The sequence below is a fragment of the Chionomys nivalis genome, chromosome 13, assembly GCF_950005125.1.
Source record: "Chionomys nivalis chromosome 13, mChiNiv1.1, whole genome shotgun sequence".
NCBI lineage: Eukaryota > Metazoa > Chordata > Mammalia > Rodentia > Cricetidae > Chionomys > Chionomys nivalis.
The window spans coordinates 27,834,936-27,847,255 of NC_080098.1; the positions used below are offsets into that span (position 1 = coordinate 27,834,936).

The following is a 12,320-nucleotide window of genomic DNA, read 5'->3' on the forward strand; positions in this document are numbered from 1 at the left end:
TGTTTGGAGATGATGATTTCTATTTTACAAACATTTCAGACTTGGGGTAGGTGGTGCTTCCAGACCAGAGAATGACTCTTAGTACTTATCTATGAGTCAGTGGTCCTTTAGACCTGAGTCAACAAGAAAACCCTTCACAAATTCTGTGATTCTCAATCAGGAACATGAGACACACATGTGAAGGTTGTCCAACAATTCCCAGGCTCTCTCTACCTGCTTAGCATTAGAGTCTTGGAACTGATGAGTGGGGCATTCCTGAGATAGGTTAAAGAGGTGACATGAGAATCAGCCTAGTAGGATCATTAAAAGTCAGGATGGGAGACTTCAAGATGAGGGAGTTGATCATAACTCTACCTAGAAATGACGCCAAGGTTGGGTTTTTTCCTAATTTTATTTTTTTCTTCTTTTCTTTTTTTTTTAAGATAATTACATCTTGCAGACAAAAGGAGATTTTCACATATTTAGTTCAATGACACATCAGAGAGTTATTCCTAGCATTATGGTTTAAAGGAAACAAAAACAAAACCAACTTTAATTTTAATAAGTATAAAATACTTTTAAGATTTATGGTGCATTGATGGAATGTGGTCTATGAATTCCTGAAAATTTAGAGTGTAACAATGTCAAAAACAATGTTAGACTAGGAAGCTTCAGGTTTTCCCCATGGATACATCAGAAATACCATGTAACCCAGGCTAATTGACATAGTCTCTGGTAAGTAGAAACCAAGTAAAGAGGCAACTATTAGTAACAACAGGATACCCCAATAGGTAGTTTTATTGTGCATTATATCCCACACTGAGAAGATCTGCCTACTTGGTACCATGTGATCTTGGCATGTAGGTGGTATCAACAGTCACCGTATAATTTTTTCTTCAGTGAAGTTATATAAACAATCTTATAGGTTTCAACATACCAAATCTTTACTTCCCATACCAGTTTTAATTTCTTAATACTTCCATTCTCACATACAGTCTAATTTCATAAATAGTGGTTGACATTAAATAGCAAATCTAGGTTTATGGTGCTTTCTTTAGGAATTTTACAAATTATTTTCCACAGAATCTTTATGTACACAGAAAATAAATTTTTTCCTTGCATTTGAAAAAATGATTAAATTGACAACCAAAGGCTTTTTCTCAGTGCTTGCAAAATTGATCAGGAATATAATATTTTAAGGGAGAATTGAACACATTTTAATATACCATTACCTTTTCTGTATTAATTCTTATTTAATGTTGTTCAATATAATTTTTTTAAAAACATAATTTTTATTTTATGTGTAAGTGTGTTTGTTTGCATGTATTTTTGTATACCACATGAATATCTGCTGCTTAGGGAGGTCAAAGAGGTTATTTGTTCCTTAGAACTGAAATTATAGATGGTTATGAATCAACTTGTGTGTGCTAGGAATCAAATCCAGGTCCTCTAGAAAAGAAGAAATTACTCCTAACTTCCGAACCATCTCTTCATCCCTTGTTGTTCAGTATTGTGATCTTCATTTGGATTTACAGAAGCTTATAATCTTATTATAGATTCACAAATGTTCAGAAATTTGAGAGGTTTTTCGATGTGTGCAAAGTACAGTGGGAGTTGCATATGTCATTGAGGAATTTGTTACCTTCACTTACATTGTTGGGATATCTTTATGTATATTATAAATGTGTATCTTATGGGCTGAATAATCACAGAAGTATTTACTTCCACAAGTAAAAGTCTGGTGAGAGACCTCACACTGGACATTGTTCATTGAGCACCCTTATTTTCTTCCATCTCTACTGGCACTTCTCTTGTGTGTCGAGTTCATGCTCAGGCTGGGCGAATGAAACTACAGTAACTTCAGAAATTATGGAGTGATAGTAACATATCCAATATGAGAAAATTAAGCTTTTGAAAGCATCTCTTACAAAATAAAACTAGATTGTGTCCTAGTATGGTCTTCTCTCATGCAGCATTGGCTAGGAATGGATCACAACGCCTGAAACATTTACTTTGGAGGAAAAAAAGCCATGATTGCTGCAATCATAGGGAGAAAGTGATGATTTTATTGAAAGTGGATTTCTCATCTTACCTACACTTATAACTGCTTGGCACATTTTGAACATGCCTGCTTTGCCATAGTCTAGAAGAATAAGTATGTATAGGACAGGGACCCAGCTATAAATAGATGGATCCACCCAAATAAGAGTAGAACTTTTTTTATAATAGAGACATTTCTGTCAAAAGTTGATGCAAAAATAAATGAATTGTTGAATGCAAGGGCTGTACCCATCAGCAAAATATTTCTGAATGGAAAATTATAGAGAGAATGATCAGTCTACTCATCTCTCCCTGAGTTCATGATTTAGCCTATTTTGAACACTTAGACTGGAAACTGATCAGCTTGAGTCCATGAAACCCAATTCTAAATCAGACAAATTAATAACTTGGTAAAACCCCAGAAATAACATTTAATAGTCAGATGACCACCAAGGCCTTGGTCCTGATCTTTGAGGCACTAGATTTATCCTTTGACATTTGTCAAAACAGATCAAGTTGAAAATAGTAGAATAATGATTGGTCACAACAGAATAGAGAACTGAGCTCATATCTAAACAAATTTATATATATATATACACATATATATGTATATATGTATGTATATATACATGTAATGATAGCCGTGTTCTATTAGTTCCTGGATATTAAAAATTCATCACTATATTTTATATAAAAAACTCCACTTATAAATTCAGTTTATATGTGACACAGTTTTAGGCACAAAAGGAGACCTAAGAGTTTATCATATAAGATTATGAGAATTTGATAATTTATATAAACTTTATATAATAACGATCTTTACTTATAGGCATAAGTTTTCATGTTGTAATCTTATTTTATTTCATTTAAATGTGCTTCCAAATTTTCCCCTTATTCTCAAGACTCTAAAAAGAAGAATATTTACTGTAGTCAGAGACTGCTTATTTCCCAGCTGCCTAGACCTGAAATACACACACAGAAACTGTATTATTAAAACACTGCTTGGTTTATTAGCTCACTTATTGGCTAGCTCTTATATCTTAAATTAACCCATTCCTATTAATCTGTATATCGCCACATGTTGTGGCCTACTGGTAAAAGGTTTCATATGGCATCTGGCATTTGTCTCCTGTGGTGGTACATGGCTTCTTTTTGATTCTGCCTACTCTCTCCTCCTCTATCCACTTGGAATTCCCACCTTGCCCTAATCTGCATTGCAGTAGGCACAATGCAGCTTCTTTATTAACCAGTAGTATTCAGAGCCTACTGAGGGGAATCCCACATCAATTTACCAATATAGATTATGAGCAGGCTGCAGCAACTTTGAAATTGTTGTTCATAGAGCAAAATAGTTCTTTTTTGAGTCCAGGGCATTCAAACAGATATGTGGGTATATAGTACAATGTCCAAGCAGATCAACATGCCATGAGGTTTAAAAAAAAAGTATTAAAATTTCTAGAGAGATGGATAGTTGTGCCAGTGTCCTGGAGTCCAGTCATAGGTTACTCAAGAGCTATCATGATCTGTATTTGCATTTATGATAGCAGGTTGGAGGAGTTTACATTACAAGAATGTAATGATGAAGACAGAAGGACACTGAGTTTGTGGTTTTGAGTAAATGCAGTTGAAATAAAGTTAAAAGTGTTGATCTTTGCTTGGGAAATTCTATTCTACACCCATAGTTAAAGGCATAGCTTTATCTTTTGAAACCTTCTTTCATTTTCTGATATTATATAGTCTATATCTATAACTATATATACTAAGTCACCTAACCTTCCTCCAAACCCTCGAATATACCGCTCCCTACTCTCTTCCAAATCCATGTCCTTTTAAAATTAGTTTCTTACACATACAAACACACATAACATTCATATATATTTCTAAATATATCAATACAGTTCCCTGAGTCTGTACTATATATATATATATACATACATACATATATATATGTATATATACACATATATACATATATGCTTTGGGGACTGACCACTTAACACCCATATAACCATGTGACAATATGGATGCTAACATATTCCCTGCTCTTTGAAAGAAATGCATTAAAAGTCTTAGTCCTATATTTTATTCATGTGAAATCTATATGCTCCACTTATATTTTTGTGATATTTGACATCAACATTTCAAATCCTATATAAGTACTCCAAAATTTACAACCATGAAGTGCTTCCCATTTCCTCTTCTATGAATAACTCTGAGTAAGGTCACACATTAAATGATATAGACTTATGCATTTTTGATTATATTGAAAATTTCTCATGGTGGCATAACAGGTGAAAGACATAATGAGTCCTAAGGTTTTGTTGGTACCTTTGGCATATGATTTTCAGCAGTTGTTAATCATTCTACATCTAAGCACTACATTACTATACTGCCCTTATCATTGCACATTGCTCTCACTATAGTGTCATGACCAAGCATAATCATGACAACGCAAAATTATATTTGTCTAGGTGAAAGTTCAAAGTGTTGTTCTGATTGTTTCAAGGAATGTCTGATTTGGAAGAGACTCCATGGGCTGGGGAGATGGTCCAGTGGGTAAAATGTTTGATGTGTAATGATAAGATTTGAGTTCAGATCCCTGGAATCCCTGTAAAGCCCGTATGGTAGGTGGCCTGTGTCTGTAATGAGCCAATGCCTCTATAGTGGGATAGGAGACAGATATGGGTGCTTGTGAATGAACTAGTCTGGCATACTCAGGAGTAAACAGCGAGCAATCTGCCTTGACCAATGTGGAAGTTAAGGAGCAAGGTTCCTGAGGTGTCCTATGATCTCCCTGCTGAGGCATGTGTGCACCCACACTTACACACGTGCTCATGAACGAATCATGCACACACTGCATCCACATACAAATATAAAACAAAGGGTTCATAGTGACCAAAAAATCATCCAAGAAAGTAGGGGGCTAATGCTTCCTAGTGTAACAAATGTTGACTTAGACAATAAATAGATTGCATGATTTACTATGATTAAAAGATTCTAAAAAGATAATTTATTTAAAAATATGACTCTATCATGATATAGTATTATGTTTAGGAATTCTAATTCATATTGAATAAACAAATTGAATCAAACTCTCTGGTGCATGCAAACTACTGCTTTAACTTCATCTCTTTCCATGCTATTGTTTCAACATGGAACAAGTTTTAGATGTAACGATTTCTATTGTTATTGTGTCTTGGGAAGGAAAAAAGAAACAGTATCTGTTTATTCAGAAGAATGACAGGAAATGAATTTCACGCATCAACTTCTAGAACTACCTGAAGCAATAGCAGTGTTTCTGGTGTTGCAGGATTAACGGCAAATAGATACAGACTCAATGGTGACTCCACTAATTTGCCCAGTAACCTGCTTCTGGTTCTCAGTTTCTTCATGCTAGAACTAGTCCATGAACAGGAGACAAGAAGTTGGCGCTTGCTCTGTTTCAGGGCCTGACCATATCATCACCTATTGATTGTTCTGGGTACTGTGTTTTCCTTATTTCAGTTTATTTTCATGCTTTTTAGAGAAATGAAAATATCCAATCTAGAGCACAGCTTGGCGGCTTCCTGGTTTCAATATTGATTGCAATGGGATAGGATGATGGTAGATTTTCTATTTATATGGAGTCTGAAAATATTTCTTCCTTCCAAGAAGACCAGATTAAGAGAAATGAATCTTCTAATGTTAATGAAGATAAGACACACGAGTCATACTGCATTTTTGTGGAGTAGCCTCAGAATTCCTCAACAGATGCTGAGCCTGGGCTAAATGGACCCCTGTATGTCTCTCTAAGTGTTAGGCTTTAAGTGGTAAAGTTGGCCCTCGGAAATGAAGCAACCAAAATGATTTGGTAGAGTGGGGAAAAGCTTTGATTCAATTATTGTCCCCGGAACAATTAGTTGTGTAGTGAAAACCAGATTTGATAAACTTGTATGTTCCAGGGTAGGAGCGTGAACATTGGAATAATTACACAAAAGGAACAGAGATAAAGGAGAAATAAGATGGAAAAACAGGGCAGTATTGGGAGGGGCATTCACTGACTACTGAATCTACCTCATTTATTTTTCCACAAGCTTATACAGCCCAAAGGGGGTGGAAGGCGGCAACAGACTTCATTCGGATGATACAAGGCATAGATTTGAGTTCTTTGACCCTTGGACAGGTGGAGGGGATCTACTTCAGCACTCAGAATACTAATTAACCACAATCAAGGCCAGAATCTCTCATTTCTGGCCACACTGTGGTCAACAACTTTGAAAGAGCAAAACTAAGCTCAAACTCTCTGACTATCAGACAAGGTGGAATAGGCTCACATCTGTGTGTGCTTTGACAGTTGTGCGATGAAGGAATAGTTTAACAGACTTTGAAATTATATTTTTATTAGACATAGATGTGAGAGAAAACATATTTATCTTTCTCCCACTATCTTCTCTGGTCCCTCTTTCTTTATATCTCCTTCTCTATAACATATTCCTTTGTCTATTATTATATGATATGATATTATATAATATGTTTAATTATTTATAATATAGATTCTCCATATGAGAGGAAACAAGTATGTTTGTTTTTCTGAGTCTGTCTTATTTGCCAATCTCAGTTTCACCTATTTTCCTGAAGTTGACATACTTTAATTCTTCTTTATAGCCCAATAAAACTCCACTGTGTATATGTACAATTTTTCTCCTTAGTTCTTCAAGCAATCTGCATGGATTGGATGTTCTAGTATTTCTGTGGAATGGTGACTCAAGGCTACTTCAGTATACAAACACCATTATTTCTTGATTTATCAGTGGATGTGTTATGGTATCTTGGACACATCATGTTGTCTTTTATTGTTTTGGGGGTTTTTGTTCTTAGGTTTCTATGTGTTGATATGTGCATTTGTTAGATTAGGTATTTTTTTTATTTGTACATCTTTTTAGTGAACAGTATACCTTGAAGACTCAATCACCTATTTGTAGCTGGACTTTTCTCTCCTGCCCACATATTCCAGTTTTGCCCACTGGCTCAGGCTTATTAATGACTAGCTCCTACAAATTAAATTAACCCATCTCTATTATTCTGTATTTTACCACCAGACTTGTGACTTGTTACTTCACACCTTGCTCCCCTGGTAGCTGCTGGCATCTCCCTGACTCTATCTTCTTTCTTCCTCTATCTATAGATTACCCACCTAGCCATATTCTTTCCCGCCATAGGCCAAAAACTTTTTCAATAACTAATAGTAATAAATCATATTCATATCATACAGAGGGGCAACCCACATCACCTACTACCACAATAAGCATGAAAATCAAGCCAGTGTAATATAATAACATTAACTAAACACGATATAGAAACACTGAAAATCAATTAAAGACTATACCACAAAGGCAACACGCATGGAACACATAATTAGAAAAGAAAAGCAATTAAAATTATTAAAAGTACATGTAGTAATTTAATAGAATGTGTAAAAAGATAAGAAAGGAAGAAATAGAAATGCCAGTTAATGTTAAAAAAGAAAGAAAAACGTAAAATTGTAGAAGGTCATAAGAATATTGATCAAAGAGCAAGAAATATATAATTGATCAACAAGAATGTTAAGAAAAATTGGTAAACTTAAGAAGAATAAAAATAAAAACACAATTTTTTAATGAAATAAATTTAAATACTTCTAAAATATAGTAGTAAGAGAAATGGGGAAACTTATTAGGAAAGAAAAAACAAAGCATTCACAAGCTTATTTCTGGGCCCTCTAAAGTTGTATTTAGCCAGAAGAAGGGGAGGAGTCACTTGAAGTGGGAATCTCTTATCTTTCTAATGAGAGCCAGCAGAGTCCAGCACTACTGGATCCCTGGTAAGGTTCAGGTCAATTACGCCAGGGTAGTGAAAGAATTTAGAAAATTTCTAATCTAAAAATTATGGAACAAGTTTACAGATGTGTTGTTCATATTATGTTCTTTATTCTCCTTTATTTTGTTGCAAGGTTACCAGTTTATATATATATATATAAACAAACAAAGGTAATTCTCTGGAAATCGCAAGTAGCAGAGCTTGAGTTTCTCAGCGTCCAAAAGCAGATAAGGGTTGTCCTGAGTGACACTGTCATTATCTTTATGGCTCTGAAGAGGCGAGGCTAAAAGGAAATCTAGGCAACACCTAGGAGAATGAAAGGCTGGTTTAGGAGGCTTTTTAAATTCCAAATGGGGAGCAGATGAGTTGGTACATGAAACTACTTTTCTAGGTGTGCTTTAATTAAACTAGGGGTAGGTGTAGGGTATTAATAGCTTTTTTAAGGGTTAGAGCTGGGGGTCGAATGAGGTCAGTACTTTACCAAGTTGGCTGTGGGAGAATTTAGGGCACTCAATCTCAAACGAGCTTGGACATTCCTTTATCTTTGAAGTTCCAAAATATGATCTATTTGAAAGAATCCTTTCCTAACTAAATGTCCTGTCAAATAAAGATAATTGTAAAAGCATTGACCTCCAAGCTTTATCTCAGGGAATGGAGCAGAGATTTGACTGTGGGAATCAAGATTTTTGGTTGTGTGACTAAATTTCCTCGCCAGAGGTCCCACAGATTGGAGGGAAGTCACCCAAAGAGCAAAAGAGCAAGGCATGTTTTTCAGTGTCCACAGTCCTTGTGGGACAAATAGGTCCAGTTATGAAGCATGTTGCAGTATGTATTATGCATATCAAAACTCTATAGATAAATAAAAAGTCATCTACCTGACCACTCACAGATATATGTGCCCATAAGATTAAGATGCAACCATGAGATTTCATATACACGTTACATGAGAGTACACACTACAACGTAGGCATTGTAAAGACACCAAGCTGCTTTAGCCAAAGTGAGCAACGACTTTCAGAGTCAATGTTCTTGCAGACCTTTTCTGGACAGGATTAACCTCCATCAGATAGCCATTTCTCGGATGGGTTTACATCTGAATACTAGTTGTCACCTGCTATATCTCCCTTGCTGCTGACACCTTTCCTACCAGTTAGACTTTTTTGTTCAGCTGGCTAAGAGCAACATGCCCACCAGTGCTTGTCCACTTCTTTTCTTTGTGGACCAGGAGCGGCCTCTACTGGCTACATCTAATATTGCAACATGGGGCCTGGCAGATTCTTTCCCATTCTCAAGACTCCCTAGCTTGTACACTTCAGGAATGACTAATATTCTAGGTAGGAGTTTCTCCCATTTGCAATGGGGGTGAGAGAAGTTAACATTGCACCGACATCTGTATATAGAGACTACTGTCTATTTTCAAAGCACAGTCCGCCATAGACATGCTGCAGGAGGGATGAGGTGAAGAAGTCAAATACTTTGCTGGTGCTTAATAGTTATCAATCCCATTAATAGCGTACCTCAACTGACATAGGAGGCTGAAGAGGCTGGCCACCTGTGATGTAAGGCTTGGGTGCATAACACACATAGATAAGGTGATGCGGTTAGCTGCTAGCTACTGAGAATGAGGTTGATTTTTATGACCTTCAGTGTCTGAGGCAAATCTTCCACTTGAATTTTCAGTTGTTGACACCTGTTTTGCCTTTTCTTTGTTACTAACTCCTTTGCTCATCTCACCCAGGATCCAGGTTTTCTCAATTGAGATTGTTTATGCTATTAGGCACCCAAGGATGGCTCAATATTAAATAACAAATCCACTATCATGATGGTTGCTGACCAAAATCATCACATCAGAGAAGTCATGGTCTTTCCAGAATTCGTAACTGGATTCAAAGCTTTCAGAAGCTGTGGGCGTATCCCTTAGCAAGATTGTCAGTCTCTTTTATCTGACAATTAGTCTAACATCTGACAGTGACTGTGTCTTTTCTCTCACTAGAAATTTGCCTGGTGCCCACAGCAGGGAATTCTGTAACCTCAGACATCCTGTGGGTACCATACTTTAGTCTGCCCATGGTTCTTAGGTGTCCTGTTACCCTGTCATCTGCTGTGTGGCTGTCAATGTCCTTCTAATCTTTCTCTCTTGGGAAGAGAGCATATTCTTCATTGTCAGACTCTCCCTATTCCCATGTCACACATAGATGATTTCTGAGTTTCTGTTTTAGACAGGGAGTCTCAAAATTAGACTTGCATATCCCAGATATGCTATCCTTTTTAAAGAATGGATGAAACTGACATCTATACATGGCATCTGTAATTAGTATGGCAAGTAAATATGAGTTTATATAAATATAAGCATCTAAGAAACTACCAAGAAGGCTTCATTTCAATTGTAGAGACAAATGGAAATCTGAAGAGATTTATGTGTTATTTGCAGAATAATACCAGAATATTTTGACTTAAAACATCAAATTTTATTTGGTTTTCACTTATTTAATCTCAAGATAAAAATTTAAAGAAGACAAATTGATTGTTTAACAGAAATAATAAGATAAATATATGTATGTTGTTATATAAATCTCACTAACATAGATGTTTAACCCAGTTGTGCTCCAGGAGGCTTATAAAAAAGAAAGTCCATAGGAGAAAAGTTATATGTGTTAAGTTGTTTATCATCAAAAGGTTATTTATATATTTTTTCTATTTTTTAACTTTATAGCAAGTTGACATTCATAGTAATTGATCTATTCATATCAAAGTTTTAAAGCAAAACCCGAAGCTTAAAATATTTATGATTTATTATAATAGATGTTTAATCATTTATCTTAAAATATTCATAACTTAATAGAGATAAGGATTGTTTAAATTTCTATTTGGGTTGAAATATTTTTAATGCTCATTTTTATTATTCTCATTAAATGGAGCTATTATATAAGTGCGTTGTACTTGTGTACCAGGCAAAATGAAAACTTAAATCTTTGTATTTTTATAGTAGTCTATGATTCAAAGAATGCAAAACAAAAATGTTCTGTTATCTGGTATCATCCTCTTAAAATTGTTAAGAATCACTTTTCAAGGAGCACATGTCTGTTTTACCCAGTACCACTCTCTGCGTATCCTCATGGAGTCCTGAGTTGCTCCAGCTGAAATGATTCCTATTCCTGATTGTTACTTGTAAATGAATGAACAATAAAGTCAATTCTGTATCATCTAGTATAAATTACAACAGTTTCAATATGCAACAAAACTCTTTCTGTATATTGAGATTGAGTAACCTTTGAAAGAGTTTCTGGAAAATCCAATAATACCTTAAGCTTAGCAGATAATTTTGACTTTTGGACAGAACCGTAAGGACTTTGAGCCAACTTACTTAAATTTCATGATTTGTAACCCGCCTTTCCTGACTTACTAGCATCAGGATAGAATGTAGGGGCTACAGATATTAGTGTTCCCCATATAATGTGAGGAAGAATCTAGTTATTTCTTTCTCAAATTGAATTCTCTTGCCTTTGGGATGTTTGATGTTAATATTTTCCCCCCAAATTCTGTAAGCTCTTTGCCAATGTTCATTTTCTGCACACAATGAGTCAATTTCATCATAAGAAAAAAGTACTACGATTTCTGATGGGTTTGTTTCCTCAATTCAGAACATTTCCAAGTAAATTTATATTTTTTTCTCTGCTTACATGGTACAAATATCCATTCTAAGATGTTATATTCCCTCTGCTAAAATCTCTGTGGGTTAAATCATAGAAGGTTAAAAACCAGAATGCAATCAAACTCTGGATCCTAATAATCTACATGTATATCCTGTCATTTATTTTCCAACAAAGCCAATTCTCCCTCATCTTCAGCTGATAATTCTCTGAGACTATTTAAGTCCTGTCACCTTTCAAAGTTTGGAACAAATTAATTATTTCTGGATTTGTTACTCCAATAGTGGGTTGTAGACAGGCAATGTCCCAGTAGTCTGTGAAAATCATTAAGAATCTGCAGCTAATCTTCCTTAATATGCACCTTTTGGGATTGAATTTTTTGTAGACCCATTTTATATCCTTAGTAATTAATAGAATCTCCTCCTTGTAATTTTTTGGGATCAATTTGTAATCCCTAACAATGCAAAATTTTCTTTAATTCTTCAAACATTTTCTCGAGGGTATCTATTTGAATCTGTTAGTAACATATCATCCATATAGTGGTAAACTATAGATTGAGAAAACTGCTTGTATATCATTTTCAATGGCTGACATACCCTATATTGGCACAGGGTGGGGGTATTTAGCATTCCCTGTGAGAGAGTCAGCCAGTAGGGGCACATACATTTATCACAGCACTTGGGAGGCAGAGGCAGATGGACCTCTGTGAGTTCAAGGCTAACCTGGATACATGAGATTGATCCAAACTAAAAAAGAAAAGAGGCGAGTAGTGGTGGTTCACACTATTAATCTCAGCACTGGAAGTGATAAGGCTGG

The 12,320-nt window shown here is 35.4% G+C and overlaps 1 protein-coding gene across 1 annotated transcript in view; it reads left to right on the top strand.

Moving 5' to 3' along the window:
* Window positions 1-12,320, top strand: part of LOC130885468 (aldo-keto reductase family 1 member C13-like) — a 288,678-nt gene that overhangs the window by 164,776 nt on the left and 111,582 nt on the right. The window lies entirely within an intron of this gene.